Here is a 15365-nt window from a genome sequence, read left to right on the forward strand (position 1 = left end):
GCAAGGAGCTGGCGGATGAACTGAGTAGGTGTTTTATATCAGTCTTCACTATGGAAGACACCAGCAGGATGGTGGAAGTCCAGATGTCAGTGGTCAGAAATATTTATAGTACATTACTTGAGAGCAGGTTCTTGGGAAACAGAAAAGTTTGAAGGTAAATACGCCACCTGGACCACATAGTGTACATCCCAGAGTTCTCAAAGAGGTGACTGAAGACATTGTGGAGGGATTAGTAATGATGTTTCAATAATCAATTGAATCTGGCGTGGTTCCATACAACTGAAAATTTGGAATTATCACTCCACTCTTCAAGAAGGGAGGGAGCTAGATAAACAGAAATTATAGGCCAGTTAGTCTCACTTCACTCTTTGGGAAGATATTGGAGTTGGATGTTGAGGATGTATTTTCAGGGTATTTTCGGTCATTTTCAGCATGGTTTCCTCAAGGGAAAATCTTGCCTGACAAGTATGTTGAAAGTCTTTGAATTCATTGAAGAAGTAACAAGCAAGATGGACAAAGGAGAATCGGTTGATGCTGGACACGTGAGGTTTCAGAAGGTCCTTGACAAGGTGCCACACATGAGGCTGCTTATCAGGTTATGAGCCCATGATATCACAGGAAAGATTCTTGCATGGATGAAACAGTGGCTGATTGGCAGGAGGTTAAGAATAGTAATAAAGGGAACCTTTTCTGATTGGTTGCTGGTGACCAGTGGTGTTCCACAGGGATCTGTGTTGGGACCGATTCTTGTCTGTTATATGACGGTGACTTGGATGACAGAATTGATGGCTTTGTTGCAAAGGTGTGGATGATACCAAGTCAGTTGGAGGGACAGGAAGTTTTGAGGAAATTGAGGAGCTCAAAAGGACACACAGATTAGAGACAATACTTTAGTCAGAGGGTGGTAAATCTGTGGAATTTATTGCCACGAGCGGCTGTGGAGTCTAAGTCATTGGTTGTGTTCAAGGCAGAGATAGATAGTTTCTTGATTAGCCAGGGCATCAATGGGTATGGTGTGAAAGTAGGGGAGTGGGGATGACTGGAATAATTGGATCAGCCCATGATTGAATGGCGGAGTAGACTCGATTGGCCGAATGGCCTACTTCTGCTCCTGTATCTTATGATCTTATGGTTTGAAGGTGGTGAAGCCTTGAATTCTAATCCTGCTAAGAATTAGACACCACAAAAAGTGCGTCTTTAGAATGTAACAAACCTGGAATATTGTTTTATTCTCTTTGTGTCAGATCAGATATGCCCCATGTGTCTTACTTGTAAACAACGAAACCATCAAGATTGCAGCAATACTTCCATAAGTGACACACTTAAAAAGCTACTTATGGTTTTACTCAGTTCTGGAAGATGAAAGAAGCATTTGAAAAGCGTTGCACACTCGAGTCATTTGGAAAGAAAGCAACAAATGACTTTGATCGTCGTCTCATTGCTTCTCATAACATTTCCAAAGTAATAGCAGAAGTCTGCAAGATCTCATACAATTAGTGAAAGATTAATAAGGCCTGCCGTATCAGGTACTCACCACTGTTCTCAAAACAGATACCTGTATTTTAAAATTGACTCCTCTGAGTATTAATTCTGCAGCACCTCATATTGATGAAACGAGTGAGGACATTGAGTATCACTATGCACAGAGCTAAAGGAAAACAGAATTTGGGAGCCAACTGTGCGACGAGGCATTGATAATGGCACATGCACCGTTCATCAACAATGGAAAAATCGATCGAGAGATTCTCGATTGTATAAAGTTGAAAATAGATATCAACGGAGAATCAGTCCACGACGAACTCAAAGTGAAATTGATAACAAAGTGATTCTGATTAGGAACATGATTTCTTGTGCACCGGATGGAGCACCATATATAACAGGTTGCCATGCTGGTTTCGTGGAATTTATGAAAATGAAATTGCAAGTCTATTGTGTCATTCATCGTTACCATCCCGCAGCTACTGGGCAGCGGGCAGGTGCTGTAAAATCTACGTTTAATGATAAATATGAAGTTAAAGCAGAATATCTTTCTCATGTTAGCATATGGTAGCCATGTTTTTACACTATGGGGGCGATGGAAAGTATATTGTGCTTAAGTAGGACGTTGGAAAGTAAGAAGGTGCTTTAGGAGGGCGTTGGTAAGTATGAAGGTGCTTCATGAGGGCGTTGGGCTAAAAAGGTTGGCAAACACTGCTATAGAAGAAAGAGTTAGCCAACAGATAAGCATAACTGTCCATGGATGAAATCTCTGCGATCTGAGCAGACTAGGTGTCAACGAGAAAGCGTTCAAAGACTGGCTCAACTTTGTAGACGTCTTCCCAGAAACAGAATGTTTCCTTGTAGCAATACAGGACTAGGTGCTTAAGACAAAGACATCAAAAATGCACAATAAAAAAAACTAACAAATTCAAGATGATAAAAGTCGAATATGCCATGTGAAACCAGAAAATATCCTGCAGTACCTTGCAACAGATTAATTCAACCTTACACAAGTACAGGCAAACATCTTTCACCAAAATCTTGCTTTAACATGCAAAACATTCTATACAATATTATACAGTAAATACAACCCTAATCGAGTTTTGGAGTCTCTTATGACCAATCTATTACTAGAGATGGGGCAATACCTGGTACCCGTCGGATCTAATATTACAGGGTAATAGGGATGGTCATTCCGAACACACACACCGCATGAAAATCAGTAAGTAAGAAACACCAGAAGTATGCTGACTTGAAAGAGGAAAATGAAAGACAGTGGTACATGAACATTGTCCCATTTGTGATATACACGACTGGCATCATTCTAAAGTCACCACACAACAGCATTAAACAATGCGACCCGCACGACAATATCTATGTAAATCTCCAGACAGCCACAATACGCAACACCATCAGAATCGGCCGAAGGTTCCAAGCGATTGAGAAATCAGTGGGCTTCTCCGTGTACATGTCCATACCGCAATTTTTATCAGATTGAGCTGAGATAGAAAATAAAAATAATAATAAATATGCGATTCTACCTGAGTGAATGCAGAGGAGAGTCAACACGCAATTTGATCGGATGGAAATTTATTAAAAATCAGGAAGTGAGATGACATCATTTTCTTTGAAGCAGACTAGGCATCGGAGGTTTCCGTGAAAATTTTGGCAATTATGCATGAGTTCTGTGGTGTTAAACATACCCCCGCAACATCTTTGTCTAATGCGACGGACAAGTGCGAGCTTTACTGTAAATTCGTGCAGTCTGTTGACATTTTTTTCCATTTCATTCTTATGCAAGAGACCGAAGTAACTAATGAGTTGCATTTTGGCCTGTTTAGTCTTGAATGTCCCCAGAGCCTGTCCACTTTATCATGACCGAAAAGGGTCTGGCGGTGGCGAGCGCGGAAATATGGTGGAAAACTAAACATTAAAGGTAGGATGAGCTTAATAATTGGTAGCAGTGGAGGTCGCGGGGTGCGGGTGTCGGAGAGTCTGTTCCTGTGCTGCGTCTCTCTCTCGGGCTCGAAACCAGATTTACTCTCCCCGCTGCCACCTTCTCCGATGATCATTGGTTCTGCAGAGTCAAGATCGGAAACATTGCGAATCCCGCCGAGAAGAGATGAGATATGTTGTTTGTTAATTTGTTGAATAATTGACGTGAGCGGATATTTCGCTGTGCTAATGGACTGCTCTCTGAACTTGGACTGAGTTACCCCACAAATAAATGTGTTTGTACAACAGCTTTATATCATCGGCATGTCTCCGGAGTGTTGAAAAGTGTATTCAGAATCGTTGTAGTCATTCCGATCCAACCCGGCGATGGTGTTATAAAGGAATTCGGCAACACTCACCGACCACAGGATGATGAAGCTGCCGGAGATGGTGAGAAGTAAGATCACAGACCTCCTCCTGCTCTCCATCTCCAGGTCACTGCGGTTCTCCGCCTTGCTCTGACCCCTCAGCCCCTTACGGACGAGACTAGTCACTAAAATGTGTCTGACTGTCAGAGCGTTAAACAGGAGTATTAACACGAATGGGAGTAACGGCGTTAGGACGGTAGAAAGCCGGTCATATCCCACCCACTCGGGATCCATATAGTAGCCCGGTATTTCAGTACAGTCCCGGGGTATAATGTCGACTACTTTCAGAGGACGATATATAAAGAAGTAGGACACATTATTAAAACAGAACAGAACGCCGGTTGTTGTCAGAACCACAGCCGCAGTTTTCCCCGTGCAATACTTTATTTTCCACTTCTGGCAACAAATGGCGACAAACAGGTCAAACGTAAAGCTGACGGTGAACCAGACAGAACAGTCTGTGGCTGCCTCTCCCAGGGCAGCGATCACACTGCACACGGGCGTGATGTCCAGGAAAGTCCCGAGGAAATAATATTAACCGACACGCCACAATATCACCGCAAACACGATGGTCAGTACATCCGCCCCTGCCGTGGCCACCAGGTAGCGAGTGGTGCGGGTGGAGAGGCCGCACTTTCCCCGGGACAGGATCACCATCGCCACTAAATTCACTGGGAAACAACCGAGAGAGCGAGTGAATTACTGTCTGTCCACTCCGTGGGTCTCGGGGCAGGGAGATGCTGGAAACGGAGAGCAGCTCATTCCCGGAGGGTTAAAACGGGGAAGGCGGGGATCGCCGGCGCCTCAAAGGTGCTGATGCCGGGAGAAACGTTACGGTCCGGGGCGTTGACTGCACGGCGGGCAGGGTTCGGGAAGGAGGCCGGGAACGCTTTGGAAAATCAGTGTAAATCTCTGTCCATCGGGTTTCTGACTGATGTACAAAGCCGAGAAAGCCTCGGCAACTTTCTCAGCCGCACTGATTCCTGCGATCCCATCATATCTGTTCACACTGTCCGGTACCCCTCAGCCCCGCTGTCTCCGACTTTGTCCATGGACAGTTTCCAAAGCTCATTGCAGATTTACTTTCCCCGTTCACAGGCATCGATCTCCTGCTCCGCTTCCACCCACACGGGCCCGGCTCGGCTCGGCTCGCTTGTTTTAAATTCCGCAGCTACTCTTCGTGGTGGTTCCTTCACACTCTGTCAGGGGTTCGGATCAGAAAGTTCCCATGTTGGTTTTATTTAATATTCTCCCCGACCCGCTCCGAATTACTGCGACGTTACTCTAAATGCTCCGGTGCTGGTTGTCCCGGAGCGGAGTGTCACCTGTAACTTACCCTTTCTGACCTGTATCGGGCCCCGCTGTGTCGGCTCTGAACTCCCTCTTCACTACATCAACATGGAAACAAACCCCGGGAAACAAAAACGCACAGACACCCTCATTTAATTTTTCCAAACCCCCGAAACTCTCGGGCTCTAATATACAGTTGGAGTCATTTTCAGGATATTCAATACACAATAGACAATAGGTGCAGTAGGCCATTCACCGCCATTCGAGCCAGCACCGCCATTCACTGTGATCATGGCTGATCATCCACAATCAGTATCCAGTTCCTGCCTTATCCCCATAACCTTTGATTCCGCTATCTTTAAGAGCTCTGTCGATCTCTTTCTTGAAAGCATCCAGAGACTTGGTCTCCACAGCCTTCTGGGGCAGAGTATTCCATATATCCACCACTCTCTGGGTGAAAAAGTTTTTCCTCAACTCCGTTCTAAATGGCCTACCCCTAATTCTTAAACTGTGTCCTCTGGTTCTGGACTCACCCATCAGCGGGAACATGCTTCCTGCCTCCAGCGTGTCCAATCACTTAATAATCTTATATGTTTCAATAAGATCCCCTCTCAGCCTTCTAAATTCCAGAGTATACAAGCCCAGTCGCTCCAATCTTTCCACATATGACAGTCCCGCCATCCCGGGAATTAACCTTGTGAACCTACGCTGCACTCCCTCAACAGCAAGAATGTCCTTCCTCAAATTTGGAGACCAAAACTGCACACAGTACACCAGGTGTGGTCTCACCAGGGCCCTGTACAGCTGCAGAAGGACCTCTTTGCTCTTATACTCAAGTCCCCTTGTTATGAAGGCCAGCATGCCATTAGCTTTCTTCACTGCCTGCTGTACCTGCATACTTGCTTTCAGTGACTGATGTACAAGAACACCTAGATCTCGTTGTGCTTCCCCTTTTCCTAACTTGACTCCATTTAGATAATAATCTGCCTTCCCGTTCTTACCACCAAAGTGGATAACCTCACATTTATCCACATTAAACTGCATCTGCTATGCATTTGCCCACTCACCCAGCCTGTCCAAGTCACCCTGCATTCTCATAACATCCTCCTCACATTTCACACTGCCACCCAGCTTTGTGTCATCGGCAAATTTGCTAATGTTACTTTTAATTCCCTCATCTAAATCATTAATATATATTGTAAATAGCTGCGGTCTCAGCACTGAACCCTACGGTACCCCACTGGTCACCGCCTGCCATTCCGAAAGGGACCCGTTAATCGCCACTCTTTGTTTTCTGTCAGCCAGCCAATTCTCAATCCATGTCAGTACTCTGCCCCCAATACCATGTGCCCTAATTTTGCCCACTAATCTCCTATGTGGGACTTTATCAAAGGCTTTCTGAAAGTCCAGGTACACTACATCCAGTGGCTCTCCCTTCTGCATTTTCATAGTTACATCCTCAAAAAATTCCAGAAGATTAGTCAAGCATGATTTCCCCTTCGTAAATCCATGCTGACTCGGACCGATCCTGTTACTACTATCCAGATGTGTCATAATTTCATCTTTTATAATTGATTCCTTGTATCTAACACACACAGACACCAGGAACAGCAGCAGGCCACTCGGCCCTTCTGGCACGTCACGTCATTGAATAAGACCCGGGCCCCAGCACCACTCCCATCCCCACTTTGCTCGGACCATCGGCCCCGCTTGCAGGGCAACAGTCTGCCGGTGTTTGCCCCCCAATGTGGTGAATCCCTCTGCTCGCCACCACCGTGGGCTCAGACATTTCCACAGATGAGCCCCTCCTGTCTCCACCGGGACAAACATCCTGTCCGCCCCCTCTCTCACCGTCTTCATCCTCTCCCTCCCCGGGGAACCGGCATCAAACCGACGGGTCGAGCGGTCTCCTCCTACCTCTCAGCGACACATCAGACTCCGGCCGCAGGAGACACTTCACAAACGCCCCCAACTTCCCTCGGAGGGAAAAGGAAATAAATCAGAAAGCGGTCATTTACTTTGGGATTTGTTCCGCTTTGACAGGGAGATCTACCGGCAGCGGGGGTCGGGTTCAGCAGGTCCGCCTCCGCTATTGGTTGTAACAATTGACTGACATCGCTGCGCACCAATGGGAATAGCGCAACGCCTGAATCCTCTGTTGATAGCGGTTGGTGAGATAAGTGATTAGTAGCTGTTCAATCGACCAAGCTCGAGCTCACCAGCACGTGGGTGACGTAAGACATTAGTACACCACAGCACAGTACAGGCCCTTCGGCCCTCGATGTTGTGCTGACCCATATATCCCTTAAAAAAGTACTAAACCCACATTACTCCATAACTCTCTATTTTTCTTTCATCCATGTGCCTGTCCAAGAGGCTTTTAAATATCGCTAATGTTTTAGCCTCCACCACCATACCTGGCAAGTCATTGCAGGCACCCACAACCCTCTGTGTAAAAAACTTACGCCTGATGTCTCCCCTAAACTTCCCTCCCTTAACTTTGTACATATGACCTCTGGTGTTTGCTATTCGTGCCCCGGGAAACAGGTATTGGCTATCCACCTTATCTATGCCTCTCATAATCTTGTAGACCTCTATCAAGTTCCCTGTCATTCTTCTATGCTCCAAAGAGAAAAGTCCCAGCTCTGCTAACCTTGCCTCATAAGACTTGTTTTCCAATCCAGGCAACGTCCTGGTAAATCTCCTCTGCACCCTCTCCATAGCTTCCACATACTTCCTATAATGAGGTGACCAGAATTGAACACAATACTCTAAGCGTGGTCGCACCAGAGATTTGTAGAGTTGCAACATGACCTCTCTACTCTTGAACTCAACCCCATATTAATGAAGCCTAGCATCCCATAGGCCTTCTTAACTGTCCTATCAACCTGTATAACAACCCTGAGGGATGTATGGATTTGACCCCCGAGGTCCCTCTACTCATCCACACTCTTAAGTAACCGACCATTAACCCTGTACTCAACCTTCTGGTTTGTCCTTCCAAAATACATTGCCTCACAGTTATCCAGATTGAACTCCATCTGCCACTTTTCTCCCCAACTCTGCATCCTGTCTGTATCCTCTTGTAGCCTTCGACAACCTACAGCTCCATCCACAACTCCTCCAATCTTCGTGTAATCCACAAACTTACTTACCCATCCTTCTACCTCTTCATCCAGGTCATTTATAAAAATCACAAATAGCAGGGGTCCCAGGACAGATCCCTGCGGCACTCCACTGGTCACCTCCAGGCAGAATATTTCCCTTCCGCTACTACCCTCTGCTTTCTTCCTTTAAGCCATTTTATTATCCAAACAGCCAAGGTTCAACTGATCCCAAGACTCATGACTTTCTGTATGAGTCTCCCGTGAGGGACCTTGTCAAATGCCTTGCTAAAATCCATGTAGACCACATCTACCGCCCTACCCTCATCAATTTCTTTTGTTACCTCTTCAAAAAACTCAATTAGACTCGTGAGGCACGATCTTCCCTTCATAAAACCATGTTGACTATCCTTGAGTAGACTGTACCTCTCCAAATGCTCATAGATCCTATCTTTAAGAATCCTTTCCAATAGTTTGCAGACCACCGACATAAGACTCACTGGTCTATAGTTCCCAGGTTTCTCCCTATTACCTTTTTGAAACAAGGGAACTACATTTGCCATTTACCAATTCTCCGGCACCTCCCCTGCAGCCAAAGAGGATTCAAAAATCATAGGTACTGCTCCAGTAATCTCTGCTCTCACTTACCACAGCAACCTGGGTATATCACGTCCGGCCCTGGGGATTTATCAATCTTGATGTTTTTAAGACGATCCAACACTTCTTCTTCCTTAATCTCCACATTGTCCAGCACATAGGCCTGTTCTATTTCGACCTCACCCTGATCAAGATCCTTTTCACTTGTGAATACTGAAGCAAAGTATTTATTTAGGACCTCCCCAACCTCCTCCACCTCCAGGCATGAGTTGACCTCTTCATCCTTTAGTGGCCCCACCTTCATTCTTGTCATCCTTCTGTTCTTCACATACGCATGGAACACGTTGGGGTACTCCTTAATCCTACATGTCAAGGCCTTCTCATGCCCTCTTCTGGCTCTCCTAAGTCCTTTCTTAAGCTCCTTCCTGGCTACCCTATATTTCTCATGAGCCCCTCCTGCTTCCTGCTTCTTATATCTTCTTCCTTTTTCAATATTTTTATTGGTATTATATAAATTCACGAATGCAAATACAAAAATCATAAGGATACAAGTAAATAATCCGAATTACATTACATTTAAATTACAGTAATAGGATCACAGTGTCCCATATTCCAAAACAATCATGTATAAAAAAAGATTGAATTATAAAATGAAATAGAAAAAAAAAATTGTATCTTATTTATAAAATCTACCCCCACTACCAAAATGAGCTGGTTGGTTAAAATAAAACAGAAGAAAATTGAAAAATACCTTACAATATGATATAATAATAATAATGGCACGGATCCATGCATTAATAACTGTTCAAAGATTGTGAAAATTATTCAGAAAGTGTCCCCATAACATTAAAAAATCATGTTTCGAATCAGAAACCAAACAACGAATCTTCTCTAGATTAAGGCACAACATGACGTCAGCTCGCCATTGAACATGAGTGGGCGGGGCGGCCTCCTTCCACTTGAGCAAGATCGTCCTCCTGGCCATAAGAGACATAAAGGCCAATACCCGCAAATTAGATGGCTTCAGTTTTGTAGCACTGTCCTCAACAATACCAACCATGGCAGTCAAAGGATTGGGCTTAAAGCTGACATTCAAAAGTGCAGAAAGCGTTTGAAATACATCTTTCCAGAAGTTTTCAAGGCTCAGACATGACCAAAATATACAAATTAGTGTGGCCACTCCATTACCACATCTATCACAGTAAGGGGAAACATCTGCGTAGAAACGGGAAAGCTTATCTTTAGACTCATGAACTCTATGTACCACTTTGAATTGTAATAAAGAATGATGAGCACATAATGATGAAGAATTAATCAATTTTAAAATAATCTTCCAGCTCTCATCAGATATGAAAACCTGTAGATCCTTTTCGCAGTCTCCCTTAATTTTATCTAAAGAGGCCATTTTCAGTCCCGACAGCAGACTGTAAGATATTGAACTGTTATCAAAGGATTTCAAATTAAAAATTGTATCTAATATATTCTTATCTGGACTTGAAGAAATGTAAGTAATTGCGATCTTAAAAAATCTCCAATCTGTAAGTATCGAAAAAACTGAGTGTTGGAAAAGTTAAATTTCGTTGGAAGTTGCACAAAAGAAGAGAGATTCCCTCCATTAAACAAATCCTGAAATCGTTTAATACCGAATCTATCCCATTCTTTAGAAGATGAGTCTAAAGGAGGAGGAGGAGAAGATGGCACACGCGGCCATTTCGGTGGTGCTGTCTGTTATTTGTCAAGTAGGGGACCGTGCACAATTCTGATTTGATGGAGATAGACGTGAGAGTACGGAGGAACATCTGGAGAAACTTCTGAAATACCCAGATCGAAAAGTAATCCGGGAAATTATAGGCCGGAAAGTTTGACGTCGGTAGTAGGTAAGTTATTGGAGGGAGTACTAAGAGACAGAATATACTAGTATTTGGATAGACAGGGACTTATTAGGGAGAGTCAACATGGCTTTGTGCGTGGTAGGTCATGCTTGACCAATCTATTGGAGTTTTTCTAGGAGGTTACCAGGAAAGTGGATGAAGGGAAGGCAGTGGATATTGTCTACATGGACTTCAGTAAGGCCTTTGACAAGGTCCCGCATGGGAGGTTAGTTAGGAAAATTCAGTCACTCGGTATACATGGAGAGGTGGTAAATTGGATTAGACATTGGCTCAATGGAAGAAGCCAAAGAGTGGTAGTAGAGAATTGCTTCTCAGAGCGGAGACCTGTGACTAGTGGTGTGCCACAGGGATCAGTGCTGGGTCCATTGTTATTTGTCATCTATATCAATGATCTGGATGATAATGTGGTAAATTGGATCAGCAAATTTGCTGATGATACAAAGATTAGAGGTGTAGTGGACAGTGAGGAAGGTTTTCAAAGCTTGCAAAGGGACTTGGATCAGCTGGAAAAATGGGTTGAGAAATGGCAGATGGAGTTTAATACAGACAAGTGTGAGGTATTGCACTTTGGAAGGACAAACCAAGGTAGAACATACAGGGTAAGGCACTGAGGAGTGCAGTAGAATGGAGGGATCTGGGAATACAGATACAAAATTCCCTAAAGTCGCGTCACAGGTAGATAAGGTCATAAAGAGAGCTTTTGGTACATTGGCCTTTATTAATCAAAGTATTGAGTACAAGAGTTGGAATGTTATGGTGAGGTTGTATAAGGAATTGGTGAGGCCGAATTTGGAGTATTGTGTACAGTTTTGGTCACCGAGTTACAGGAAGGATATTAATAAGGCTGAAAGAGTGCAGAGAAGGTTTACAAGGATGTTGCTGGGACTTCAGAAACTCAGTTACAGAGAAAGGTTGAATAGGTTAGGACTTTATTCCCTGGAGCGTAGAAGAATGAGGGGAGATTTGATAGAGGTATATAAAATTATGATGGGTATAGATAGAGTGAATGCAAGCAGGCTTTGTCCACTGAGGCAAGGGGAGAAAAAAAACCAGAGGACATGGGTTAAGGGTGAGGGGGGAAAGTTTAAAGGGAACATTAGTGGGGGCTTCTTCACACACAGAGTGGTGGGAGTATGGAATGAGCTGCCAGACGAGGTGGTAAATGCGGGTTCTTTTTTAACATTTAAAAATAAATTGGACAGATACATGGATGGGAGGTGTATGGAAGGATATGGTCCGTGTGCAGGTCAGTGGGACTAGGTAGAAAATGGTTCGGCACAGCCAAGAAGGGCCAAAAGGCCTGTTTCTGTGCTATAGTTTTTCTATGGTTTCTAAATGCCCCCTTCGCTGCCGCTGTTACTGTGTGGTCCGGTATCTCCGGAGAAGGCCCCGAATCCTCGGCTTTGCTTGTTTTGGCGGCCAGGTGAGGTCGAAGGCGCTTGGCAGAGGATGGCAGTCGGGAGGCTGTATCGGAGGGGCTGGTCGGAGGCTCGAAGTTTTTGGACGGATGGATTCAGTGTCGTCTGTGGTCGGGTGCTTCCAATGCATCAGCAGTTGTCGGTGCCTGGAGGTTTATGGCAGGGAATTTCTCCCTTTGCCGCTTGCTATCGGGGACTCGGGAGTCGATTGACTCGGGACTTTGAGACGTTTTTTTTTACCGTGCCCATGGTTTGTTCTTTATCAAATTATGGTTTTGTTTTGCACTGCTGTAACTATATGTCATAATTATGTGGTTCTGTCAGTGTTAGTCTTTGGTTTGTCCTGTTTTTTCTGTGATATCACTCTGTATCATTTCTTAATGCATGTATGCATTTCTAATGACAGTAAACGAGGACTGAGTGTTCTCATTATCCAATCTAGTCTAAATTAAAGATGGTTTTAAAAAAAAATCAGAAAATATGGGACTTGAGAGGGAGAATATCAATAAACCAAAATGTTTTCTAAACTGTAACCACATCCTCAATGTATGTTTAACCACCACATTGTCAATTAATTTATTTAAAGGTAAAGGAAGCAAGGATCCAAGTAAAGAAATAATGGAAAATTTTATAACAGAGTTGACTTCCAAAACGCAATATTACGTATATTTACTGCCCAATAATATAAGCTAAAATTGGGTAGGGCAAATCCTCCGTTCTGTTTGGTTCTTAGAAGGTGAGCTTTATTTATACGAGTTTTTTTATTCTTCCATATATAGGAAGAAAAAAAATTGAATCCAAAGAGTCAAAAAAAGATTTAGGAATAAAAACAGGCACAGATTGAAAAAGGTATTTAAATTTAGATAAGATATTCATTTTAATAGAATTGATTCGGCCAATCAGTGATAAAGAGAGAGGTGACCAATTAGTATTTTAACGTAATTCAATAAACCTAAGAATTCTTCCTTAAATAAATCTTTATAATTCTTATTAATTGTTACTCCTAAATATGTAAATTGTTTTGTTTTCTAAAAATTTTAAATGAAGGTTGATATCAATTGGTATTAAATTGTTTAAAGGAAACAGTTCACTCTTCAGTAGATTTAATTTGACTAAAATTAGTCAGTAAACAGAACACAAATGGTAAGGAGGTTGTAACATTAGATATAAAAAGGAATAAGTCATCAGCAATAGAGCGACACTTTATGAATAGTACCTCTCCTTAAAATGCCAGTGATCTATTTTGACTCTCGACAAGCAATTGCTAAGGGTTCTAATACCAAATCAAAAAGCAGAGGGCTCAAAGGGCAACCTTGTCTAGTTCCACGCTGGAGTTTAAAGGGTTTAGAATTCTGAAAATTTGTAAGAACCCGAGTGGAGGGAGATAAATAAAGTAGTTTAATCCAATGAATAAAATTAGGTCCAAAATAAATTTTTCTAAGGATGCAGATAGAAAGTTCCATTCAACTCTGTCAAGAGCCTTCTCCACATCCAAAGATATCACACATTCTGGTATTTCCTTAGATGGAGAGTATATAACATTTAACAAATGCCATATATTAAAATGGGAATATCGATTTTTAATAAATCCTGTCTGATCATCCAAAACTACAGAAGATATAATATTTTCAAGTCTGCGAGCCAACACTTCAGATAAAATTTTAGTATCAAAATTGAATAAAGAGATAGGTCTATACAAAGAACATACAGTAGGATTCTTATTCTTTTTGAGAATTAGCAAAATGAAAACTTAGTAAAAAGACTGCTGTAGTCTTCCTACCTTAAAGGAATCAGTAAGGGTAGAACATAATTGTGGTATAATCAAGGAGGAAAAAGCCTATTAAAACTCTCCAGAGAATCCAGCGGGTCCTGGGGATTTCCCAGAATGCAATTCTCAAATAGCCTGAGCAATTTCATCCTGGGAAATAGGTTGATCCAATTGCCTACGATCATCTAACGAAAGATTAGGAATATTTAATTGATCTAAAAAAATTATTCATTGCAATATTATCATTAACAGAGTCAGAACTATACAATTTAGAATAAAATTACCTAAAAGTGTCATTAATTTCAAGGTGGTCAGTTGTCATGTCCCCGTTAATTTTACGTATTTCTTTAATTTGCTGCTTGGCTGAAAATGGCTTCAATTGATTAGCCAGTAGCTTAGCAGTTTTATCTCCGTGAATATAAAGTTGACTTGTATCTTTTAAAAGTTGGCTTTCAATTGGGTATGTTAAAAGAAGATCATATTTAGTTTTAGTTTCAATACCTCTCTTACATGTTTCAGGATCAGGTACTGAAGTGCATTTATGGTCCAGTTGCTTTAGCGGATTGGCTAATTCATTTCTTTCTTTGTTAGCTTTTTTAATGATGTTTGCAGTATAAGAAATAATTTGACCCCGGATGTATGCTTTAAAAGTATCCCATATAATAAGGCTAGGCATCTCTTCCAACGTATTTTCTTCAAAAATAAAGAGTAATTTGATTCTCCATAAATTTTTTTAAAAAATCCTTATCGGATAACAGAGTTAAATTAAAGCGCCAAAATTTACTCATGGGAATAGGACCAGGAATATTTTAAGATAGAATTACAGGAGAGTGGTCAGAGATAGCAATCTCTTCATATTCAATCGATCGAACTAATGGAATCATTTGACTATCAATAAAAAAAAGTCAATCCTGGTATAAGAATGATAGACATGAGAGAAAAAAGAATACTCCCTGTCCGTCAGATAAAGAAATTGCCAAGCATCAACTATACCACATTTAGTTAGAAAAGATTGGATAAACAAAGCTGATTTATTAAGTGTGGCTGGTTGAATAAATGAGCGATCTAATACTGGATCTAACCAGCAGTTAAAATCTCCTCCCATCACAAGGGCGTAAGTACACAAATCTAGCAAAAAGGAAAATAGACGCTCAAAAAATCCTGGATCATCTACGCTGGGGCATAAACATGAGCAAAAACAATCAACTTACTGTCTAAACTCCCTGATACAATAACAAATCGACCATTAGGGTCCGAAACAACTTTATGCTGAATAAAGGAAACTGTATTATCTACAAAAATTGAAAATCCACGTGATTTTGCATTAAGCGAAGAGTGGAATTGCATATCCTCCCACCGAGTAAAAAAATGTAAGCTATCACAGCTGCGTATGTGCGTTTCTTGTATAAAAAAAATAGGTGCTTTTAATTTTTCAATATAAGCAAACACTTTAT

This window comes from Mobula birostris, chromosome 13, assembly GCF_030028105.1.
Source record: "Mobula birostris isolate sMobBir1 chromosome 13, sMobBir1.hap1, whole genome shotgun sequence".
In the NCBI taxonomy this organism is placed as follows: domain Eukaryota; kingdom Metazoa; phylum Chordata; class Chondrichthyes; order Myliobatiformes; family Myliobatidae; genus Mobula; species Mobula birostris.